The sequence below is a fragment of the Chionomys nivalis genome, chromosome 15 (genome assembly GCF_950005125.1).
Source record: "Chionomys nivalis chromosome 15, mChiNiv1.1, whole genome shotgun sequence".
Lineage (NCBI taxonomy): Eukaryota > Metazoa > Chordata > Mammalia > Rodentia > Cricetidae > Chionomys > Chionomys nivalis.
In genome coordinates this window covers 2,078,560-2,089,456 of record NC_080100.1, presented here as the reverse complement: position 1 = coordinate 2,089,456, position 10,897 = coordinate 2,078,560, and positions in this window count along the sequence as shown.

Sequence of the window (10,897 nt, the reverse complement as noted above, 5' to 3'; positions counted from 1 at the left end):
GGACATCAAGAGGAGGAGACAAATGGGGAGTTTCTTTCCTAGATTGTGTCAGAGCACCCTCTGCCTCATACAGAGCTGAGTGTGTGATGTGAGCCTCAGTCCTGTGCAAACCTAGTCAGCTACAGCAGCAGATAAGGTGAACTCACAGGACCAGGGTCTTCCTAGGCGGTTCTATGCACATTGCAGCTGTGTACTCCCTTTAAGGGGGAGGGGCTGATTCATCATTCAAAACCTAGTTCTTCACAGGGGCACATTTAGCAGATAAAATCAACGACAAGGATAGTAAATTGCCTGGGAGAGCTCAAACAGATCGGAGATAAAGGCGCCAGAGATGAAGTCAAGATGTGTCTGTGGCTTTTGCCCAACACCCCGCCATCTGCCGCTGATCTAATGCTAGCCACTTAGCTTCCAGGGCCCCTGCCAATCCTTTGTCACCTCTGTTGCCCCGTATCAAACTTTCCGGAAACAAAACCCAAGGAAGCAGATAATCGATAATGAGATCAGGGTGCCATCCTGGGAGAGGCCTCTCCCTGCTTTGTGTGGGGAAGGTTGTTTGGCCCGGCTGTTTGTCAGGGAGCAATGGGGATGCACACAGCATGATTGAGTGCTCAGAGATAAAGCCCAGAGGAGGAGGGGAGGTGGGGAAGAGAAGACAAGAGAGAGGTGAGTTGAGTGCTAGGGAGGGGGAGGGAGAAAGGGGGTGGAGAGAGGCCTTAGCTTGGCAGAAGTTTCTGGGCTGGTGCCTGTTGAACCTTCCTGCATTTCTGAGGTGCCCTTAGTTTATTGATTTTAGAGCCCTATTCCCTTTCCAGGGCACAAGGACACACATGTTTACTGTACAGGATAGACTTGCAGAGTGTTTTCTGAGAATTGGGGTATGCCCGCCCACATTCCCTAGTAAATGGTCCTGTCCCTCTACAATTTTTATGGAAGCAGGCTCACCAGCTCTGCACTCTTTCCTGTGAGATGGGCACTCCCACCCCTCCCCCATTTGGGACCTCCTCCAAGTGCCACCCCCAGTCCTCTCTACCATGAGGTCTAACCCCTACATCCTAGTGGGGGCAACAGGTCACCTCTTTAGTGCAGGAATGAGGTGCGAGGACTGTGTGGTACAAGTCTCCCACTCTGCTATCGGAGGCACATATCTCCTTATGGAGCAAGGGATGCAGATAGCACTGCCTCCCTCACTGGGTATGGGCACACACCTGCCTGCCACACTATGGCCACCACCTCCCTGGACACCAGGGCTGATGGTATAACCCTGTCCTCAGCAGCAACCAGTGAACTCTCTGAATCTTGGCTCCAGGAGTTTGAAATAACGCACCCAGCAAAGTGGTTACAGGGAATAAAAACCACGTGTTCATGTTTTCTTTCTCTTTGTTTTTCACAAGGTTGGGGAACCAGCAAATAATGTGACTCTATTGGTATTGTGGCCTTAGAGTAAGAAAGTTCTTCCTTTCCCCAGACTATGAATTCACACACAAAAAAAACCATTCTACCAAAGCCTGTCACTCCCTAAAACCACTGTGCCTGCTTACTCATGGGTTTCTCCAAAACAAATTTGTAACCAATGAGTGCAGCCAACTACATCCACACTGCCATTCCTCCCCGAGTGACAGGTTAGAGATCCCTTTAGGGGGAAATGCTCTCATTTTATTTAATAGAAGCATATAAGTGTTTTTATTTTTGAGGATTTTACTTCTAAACAAGGGCAGCATCCAATGTTGGCCTGAGCAAAGCCCAGGTAGAGTGAGTGCTAACTCACCTCTCCCTGTAGCTGGCCTTCTTTGTCAGATGTCTGTCCAGGGCTTGCCCAGCGCCAGGCCATCTCTGTCCTTCTGTGCACCCGACAGTGGGTAAGGAAGACAGTTAAGGAGCCATGAACATCTTGGTGAGTGATGTGTGGTGGGAAGTGGGCAGATAGACTGAGGTAGGGGTGATTGGGGGAGCCAGCCACTCACAGGTCCACTGGCTCATCTCCCTCAGCTTCCCATCCTCATACCACTCCCAGTGTTTCTTTTGATGGGAATTAACACTTATTCCCGACTTTTAGACAGTGTTCTATGAGAGGAGTGAATTCACCATTTAAGAGGATGGGTGGGTTGAGTTGAGGAGGAACTGTGGGTGCAGGGGGGAGGGGTTTCACCTTCCTGGCATTAAAATGCCAAAGACAGTCACAGAGCAGACAGGCTTAGGGGTTAATGAGATTCCTCACCAAAAATACTAACCTGGGTTAAAGCTAAAGGAATGCTAGTGGGACACTGAGCAAGAAAGGTGCTGGGGAGATGAGTGGTGATGGGAGAACCGGTGGCTACTCACTCAGGGCTAAGAGGAGCCTGAGGAACAGACGCTTAGGAAGATGGCTCCCAGATGAGGGCCATGACATGCAAGGAAATATACCATTCTCACTTAAAAACAATGATGAGCCCGGTACCAATCAACTAGTATTAGCGAAACTTTAACATCACTTTGAAAGGAAGCGATTGACCCACTGTGAACGCGCCCAGTACAGCGTGTAGACGGCTGATTAACTGTGTCCCCCTCAGGCAAGTACCTCTCTCTTAAGCGTAGGCCCCCAGAACATTTTGTTTTATTACCTTGTGAGATAAGAGGGGGAAGGCACTTCCTACCTGGGGAATTCATATATTCGGCTTTGTGTATCTGGGTCTGTTCTCAATTTCATGCAGGGTGCATAATTATAACAGTGTTTAAATTGAGCCCAGAAGAAAGCTGGGTTCAAGTGCAAATTAATTTCAGATTACCACAACAAAGGCCGTCATATCTCAACAAGCTTGCCAGCAAAACACTCGCTCAAGTCCCCAGGCCCCTCCCTTCCCCGATTTACAACAAAGACCTTTCAACTCAAATTAAGCTGACGTTCTCAAACAGCCCCACTGCCCACCTTTCGGGGGTGTTTTATAACTGAGACCTCGAATCAGGCAGACCTGAGGAAGAGACGAGGGAGTGCCCAGAGCTGAAGGGGGCTGCTAGCCCGAGCGGTCACAGCTCCATCAAACCAAATTAAACACTGAGCAGCCTGACCGCGTCTGCCAGTGTCAAGGAGGGTATCTTGGAGCCTTCTTCTGCGGGGAATGGATGACTTGGCGAGGCCCGGCTTCCCCACTTTCTCTTGCAGAGCTCTGTACAGACTCGGGGCCTGGGCCTCCCGGGAGCTGATGGGAGGTAGAGCCTGCGCCAAGGCCAAGCCTCATTACCTCCTCATTACCTCTGGAAGCAAGGGAGAGGGTTTGCATCTGGGGAGCCCAGGCTGCGATGTCACTGTGGCTGTCTGCTTACTGCACAGCCGAGCGTGGCGCGGGGCCGCCGTGGGACCCGGGTCTGCTTGACTTTCCTCCATGCGGTGATCCACTCATTAAGGTTTTTAAGGCAAATTACCGCCGCTTATCATTCTGTCAGCCAGTGCAGCAGCGAGTGAGCCCACTCCAGCCCTGCGGATGGGAGACACAGGAAAGGCATTTCCAAGTTGGTGTCGTAATTCGTGATTCGGTATTGATTGACTTTCCCCCGGTTTTATTGGGTGTTGCCCTGCGGACAAATGCATCTGATGCTAACTGAACGCAGCCCAGGAGAGTGGACAGTGTCCTGTAGCCTGCAAGCCTGGTCAGCCCTGCCACCCCCCCATCCCCTACCCCAGGGTCGCACATGGGAGTTCACTGCTGGGTCATCAGAGGAAGGTGTGCCTGACCTGAGGACCCACTTGGCCTCAGTCCTTTGCAGTTTGGCTCGTGTTTTCTTTAGGACCCTGCGCGCCTGCTTGCAGAAATATTTTCTTTTAGGTGTGCCATGGCATTCCTAGGTCTGACCTTACCTCCCTTTAGGAGACAAAGATTGAGTGTGCAGATGGGAGAGTTGGATAATAGGAGAGACTCAGTCACGAAAGAGTCTAAAATAGTAGCAAATAGATCACATCAAGCATTTCTTATGACCTATTCTTTTATTACCTGTGACTGACCGTTACATAAATAAAAAATAGTAATTAAAAAAATAGCCAATAACCAAAGGGCAAGAGCAAGTGGGAAGAGCGGGCAGTTCAGCTGGTCCCACTGCAACAACCCCTCCCGTTCCTCCTCCCCGATCTCCTCCACTCCCTCCTCCTCATTCCCTCCTCAGTCCTTCCATCCTCTCCTCCACACCCTTTGCCCTTGCCTCTCCAATTCTCCGCTCTCCACTCCATCCTCTTCTTCCTCCTCCATCTCCTCGAGTTCCTTTCCAACCTTCCCCCACCACTTCCTTCTCTCATTTACTTCCAGTTTTGCTCCCAAAATATCTCTTCTTCCTCTGCTCCCTCCAGAAATACTTAATATTTTAGTGATGTTTATCTTATTTATTTATTTGTTTGTTTATTTAGACTAGGAGTCTTGGTGTGTAGTCTAGGAAGGCTCCTAACTGGCAATCCACTGTCTCAGTCAGTGGATTGCAAGGATAACAGAGATGGGCCATCAAGTCAGGCTAAGTTTGGTGACTCTAGACTGCCAAACAACCTGTCCTAAGTTATAGCTGATGTCAGGGGCCACTGACATGTGAACACAATAACTTTAAGCATCAGCATGTAGCCTTGCTGTGTTTCAGAGTGGCATCTGCTGAATAAATATGGCCTCTCCAGGCAGCACACTTCTCTCTCATCTTCTTTATGGTGTACCCCAAAGTTTGATACCTAATGTCTCTTTCTCAAATGTCTGGATATTTCATTGCTGCACTGTGGTTCCTCCTAGAAACGGTATCCCTGGTATGGCAGAGTTCAGAGAGAGCATGTGTTCCTCTTCACCTTATCCTGGGTGACAGTGGATTTCTCCTGTATCACAAAAGTCGGAGGCAAAGACTTTAAAACCAAAGAATCCAGATCGAGGATTCCTGGTATATCTGAGCCTCAAGATGCTGCCAGCCTGGACTCTCCTTTCCTGGCAGACCTCTCTTCCTTCTGTGTGTTTCTTCATGTGAGGTTAGTATGAAGAACCAGGACATCCATGTGGCCTGTCTGGTGGCCCTGCTCCTGTCACCTGCAGAAGCCTGGGCAGGCAGAGAGCTGCTGGAAATAGCAGTGATGAAAACACACCTGCTCTGGGACCAGGACCTCTTGTTCCTGTGAACAGTAGGCATCTGGGTGGGCCATATAAGGGGTGAGGGGAAGGGGGACATATTCCCAGCTCTGGGGAAAATAGCTACTGTATCCAAGAGCCCCAAGTTCCATTTTCACTTCTAAGTAGATAATGGCACATGGGGGTGGGGGGTGTTGATTCTCAGACTCTCATGGTAGAGACTCCCTAGACATTTAAAGGGCATGGTAGTTGAGGGTGAGTTCTGCTGTTGGTAGATACCCCAAGAAGGCATCTATTGTCTGGATCCCAGATTTGCTTTACTTTCGTCTACCCATGTGATGTCCGTGCTGCGAAGAACAAAGTTGTTCTGAAAGGCATCTAAGATAGGCAGAGTGGAGGCAGCAGCCCTGGGCCTTTCATCTCATAATCCTCTACAAAGCTGCAGTGGCAGGTACCACTGGGTTCCCAGGAGTCTCCTGGCCCTGGAGGCAGCAACATATCAACTTAGCCCTGCTCTGGGGACCTGGTGAGAGTTTCCTGACTACCCACAGAGATTATAACCTCCCTTGGTAACAAGTGCTTCCTATGCAGGGCCCTGGCAGGCAATACTGTTCCTCACCCAACAGAAAGCGTGAACCTCCATCATACACCCTGAACCTCCGTCATATCTCCGAAGGCAAGTTACCAGCATTAAAGAACATCATAGCAGGCGGGAATGAGCCAGTGAGAGCTTACCCAGTGGCCAAGAACTAACTTCATATGATGCAAAACAATGAATTCTATTTTCTAGGTGTTGTTCCTTTATTTGCCAGAATTCTGAAAATGTGATTTGTCCCTGGCACAGTGACAACCTTAGCTGCACTCACTATGAGGGAGACAGTGCTACAGAGTCAGCCAGTGTCTACTGATCATCTGTCATCTATCTGTCTATCCACTATCTATTATTTACCCTTCTATTACCTATCTGTCTGTCTATCTGTCTGTCTGTCTGTCTCTCTCTATCATCTGCCTATCTATCCATTTATCTTCTATATATTATCTATCACCTATCTGTCTATCTATCATCTATCTTATCTTTCTATAATCTATCTATCTATCATCTATCTATCTATCTATCTATCTATCTATCATCTATTCACCTATCTCCTATATATTATCTACACCCATCTATCTACCTACCTATTCATCCCTCTATGTATCATCTTTTTATCATCTACCCATCAACCTACGATTTATTTATCATCTATCTACCCATATTGTTATCTATGTATGCAGGAATGTAAACATCTAGAGAGGACGAACAGAAAGACAAGAAGGGAAGAAGGGAGGGAGGGAAAGAGAGAGAGAGAGAGAAGGAGAGAGTAAGAAAGAGAGAGAGAGAGAGAGAGAGAGATTATGTGTTACTAAAGTAGAGTGCTACTTAGAGACACCTATGCCCCAAGTGTGTGAGCCTCACTTTGGCACCAGGATTTGCCTTTAGAAAAGTTCTTAATGCTGGAAAGAGCACGGTTCTTAGCTTACAGCATGACTTCATTCTTTTCCTTCTACCCTAGAGGTGGACATAAGGGTGATGTTTCAGATTCCCCAATGGGCCTTGGTATTTACTTCTTTGCATATTGGACCTATTTCCAGGTACTGAGGAGCAGACCTGCTGCTTTGGGGTAGGGCAGAATACCCACACTGGCTTCACGAGACCACCACAATCCACGGATCAAACCAAGCTCTCTGTGTTTCCTGGGTTTCAGGGAAACCGTGTTTCTCTGTAAGTAGAAAAAAAAAAAAAACCTGTAGTCCAGCAAGGTTAAAAACGAACCTGCAATTCAGCACCACCCCTCTGAATTAAAATACCCTCTGTCGTCTCTTCCTCCTGTGCACTTCAGTGTCTGCTGAAAGAAAGAAAATTCTCCGATGATCTGAAATGTAGCAAAAACTCTGACCTCGGAACCTGCTGTGGATAAAATGCAGAGATCCCACTATAAAGGCCCGAGAATGCTCCATTATGGTTATTAATCAGAATCAATCAAGGCGAAAGTATATAGTTGGACTTCATGTGTCTTATCTAACCATTTTTTATTAGATTTTCTATAAGATCTATGGCTGTGTCTTATAGTCATTTTGATTAATTGTTCATATAATTTAAAGATTAATAATAGTAGCCTACTAAACACGCACATGGCTCCCCAGCAGTCTCCTTGTGTCTTTGGTAGTATTCTTTTAGTTTATTGAACATGCTTATGCGGGGTCTTTGTAAGTCCGTGTTTGAGCACACACCTCTTAATATTCTGTCAGAGTCACTTGTCAGAAAAGAAAGAAAGATTTCTGTGAGGCTCACAGGAAGATGCTCGGTATCCAGCAATCCTCCGGAGCTTGTCTCACACGAAAACCAGAAAGAACCTGGAGCTACCACCTGTGGGGCGTGGAAGGGATCAAGCAACCGGCAGTGTGTGATTTAATAATATTTATTTCAGAAATATTTACAAGAAATTGAAATAAATACCAGGCAGGTCCCATCAGAACAACTAACCATTATGAAAGACACACATAAATGGTACACGTGTGAAACAGCTTAATTGCTGAGAGAATGCACGATGCTGGCCAGTGACCTGTTTCCTTCAGAGCGTGCAGGCATCCCCGTCTTGAGAGGGGGATCACATTTTACCTTGTATTTTTTTGGGATGTAGAGGAGGAAATGTCTGGTCCCAGGGATGTGTAGAGGTTCGTTCCCTCCACAACCTGATATAAAACTCCTTTTGTGATCTTGGTACCCAGTGTTCTTCGTGCTGGCCTGTATAGCTGCTCTGCTATCCTGGGCTCCAGAGAGATCAGAGCTGTCGAAGCTCCCCTCCCTGCCAGGATGCTCTGTAGTGGCTGCAGTGATGGGGGTTGAGCTTATGCGGGAAGGCAGAGGGCAGCTCTTCTCCTTGCTCACATCTCTTGGTAGAAGACTGTGTGTGCATGCATCAGCCCTTGTGCAGGCAGACCATATCATGGGAGGCTGGGCCACACTGCAGAGATACTAGGGGGTCCAGGGACAGCAAAGACACCTGCCTGTCCTGGTTCCCAGGGACCCCTGCAGGCAGAGGAGATCACAGCCAATGCTGCATCCTAGAGGTCGGAGGTCAACCCATTGGGTTTCTCAATGGAGACCTCAGTGAAAACTCAGTGATGGCCAGCAGAGGTCACCAGATGGAATTCAGGGTGAACCCACTCCTCCCATGTTGTCACCCGTGACAGAGATGATAGGCCACTTCTATTCGATGTCATGAGCCATTATGTGATGTTCTTCAGCCATGTATGTGTCTGGAGGCAGTTTTATGGGACTGGTTGCCTCTTCCGTTCTTCCCCCCAGCGTTGGGGTCATTGGAAGCCATTCTCCCGGCTCATGTGCGACACCTGCCATGAGGCTGCACCGTCTTCCTCCGCTCCTCTCCCAGAAGTCATCTCCCAGACTGGTCCAGTCCAGTGGGTGTATGGCAGACCCCAGCACCCACAAAGCAATTCTCTGATGGCAGAAAGACAGATTTTCCCATTTCTCTTTGAGCTAAGATGAGAGCGAGGTCCTTTCTGCTATGTCTCTGTGGTTTGATTAAATGTCATTTTCTTTATACTGGTACCCTAAGGCTATTTCAACAATTAACCATAATTTTACAAATTGGGGCAAAAGTCCCCATTGACAACAAGCAATGAGACATGGAGCTTTCCGTGTTCTTTCATGTTAAAGGACACAAAACCTCACTCACAGGCCAGTCCTCAGCATGGGCTCTGGGCTATCAGAGGTCCCAAAAGTGGGGTGAACCTGCCAGTCTTTCAGGACTTCTCCTGGCCTGGCCAGCTCCTCCCTTCTCACTTAGGGCTGTCATGGCCCCCTCTTCCTGCTCAAGCGTGACTACATGGCCTTTCCTCCCTTCACGCCCTGCCCCAGGCTTGCTCCCAGATAACTAGTGCCGCTGTGAGGAGTGATAACCAGAGGGGATGGAGAACCTGCCCAAAATAGAACCAAGCTCCCAAGCCCTCGGCGTGAGTCACTTCAGGCAGAATCTCCTGCGAAAGTGGATAATCTCCCTTGCCACCTCACCCGTCAAGGACTCTCAAGAGGGCTGAGCACACTTCTTCCTGAACACCACGTGGCCAAAGAGGCCTTTAGCATAGCAAAAGTGACCTTAGGGGTGAGCTCTAGAGTACTGATGGACTTTCCAGTCTGAGAAGTCACTTGTCGCCTGTGTCCTACCACGGCCAGGGAAGAGGAAGTCAAGCTTGGAGGGGCGGGCTGAACCAAACTTGCTCTGCTCCCAGATGGGGGTTAGAACTTCCACGTCCAGGTAGCACTGACATGTGTTGACACTGGATGATTCCCGAGGGGCAAAAGGCCTCCTCTGCCCACAGGAGGTCACCTCTCCCTCAAATATGAGTTCACCCTTGACTTCCAGAGCTCCTCTGTAGGGTCAGCTTCTGAGCTGTCACTCAAAAATGTTTCCTTGATGAGGACACGAAAGCAAGGGGCTAAATGACGAACCGTTTAGTAAGAATCAAATGCAGAAGAAAGGCTTTACGCCAAATGCTGTCTCAAAGGAACACTCAGGGGCCTCTTCAGCCAGCTTCCTTCTTTCCTGACCTACAAATGGAATTTGGACACGCTGAGGTTTCCATCCGTTAGAGACCCCTTAACTGACTGAGTGTGGCTGCAAATGGTGACAGGTCTCGTGGGATGAGACACTCTGGTCCCATCAAGACACACTTCAGCACGGTTTCCTTGTATATCTGCGGACGGAATGTTGTTTTTAACTTGAGGACAGGAGCAGGACAGCTCTCTCCACCTTTGCAGCATGCCTGCCCCATGCTTTCTCCTGCTCTCTGGTCATTTGGGGATCTAGTTCTTCCACCCAGCATGACAGAGATAACAGGAAAAGCCAACCTGTATTGTTATATGTCTTTGAAGGTCTGTCATGCCTCGAGAGGTGGGGGACCATTTGTGACTGAGGAAGAGGAACAGGAGGGAGGAGCTGACACACAGAGAAGTGTGATGTCATATCTGACAGCCAGAGGGGGACCAACAGAGCGGTGTGACTGGATGGCAGTGTCTGAGAAGCAGCCACAGAAATGAATTTTGAAGGGAAAAATCCACCTTGTGAACCTCTAAGTGCTCAAGCAAAGGCAGGGATGAGCCCAGGCAAGCCGTCACCAGAACCCATCTTTCCCTTCTGTGTGTGCTTTATGCTCTTCAGTAGGTACATTCCTTGCTTTTCTCACCACCGTGACAAAACCTCTGGCAAATATGATAAACAGAGAAGAAAAGATCTATTTTTTGCTTACTATTCGAGAGTACAGTCCATCAGGAAAGGAAGTCAAGGCAGCAGGAGGCAGCTTTCCACATTGCATCCTCAGTCAGGAAGCCGAGAGAGGAGTGATGGCGCTTAGTTCTCCTTCCCCTGTTATTTAACTCAGGACTACTGAGAATGGATCATCTGCCCTTATTTAATGCAGACTTCCACTCTCCATCAACTCAATCTAGAAACTCCTCACAGAACTCTCTAGAGATCGTCTTCCAGGTGGCTCTAGGTCCTGCAAGTTGACAGTGTCAGCTCTTACAGGAAGCAAACAAGGTCACTGCAACTGATGGACTTCATTTCAGTTAAAAGAAAAAGACTCATGCAGTGTTTCCAATGCAGGGCAGTTAGCAGAGGGACGGAGCTGGGAAAGTAGAGTGGGTATAAGGAGGGAGCCAGCAAAGAAGGTCAATCCATCTTGGAGCCACGATTTTCAACCATGTCTACAGGAGGACTTAGGTGCCATGAAGGTCCGAAGCCCTAAGTAAAAAGATGAGCATGATTAGACACAGGAAA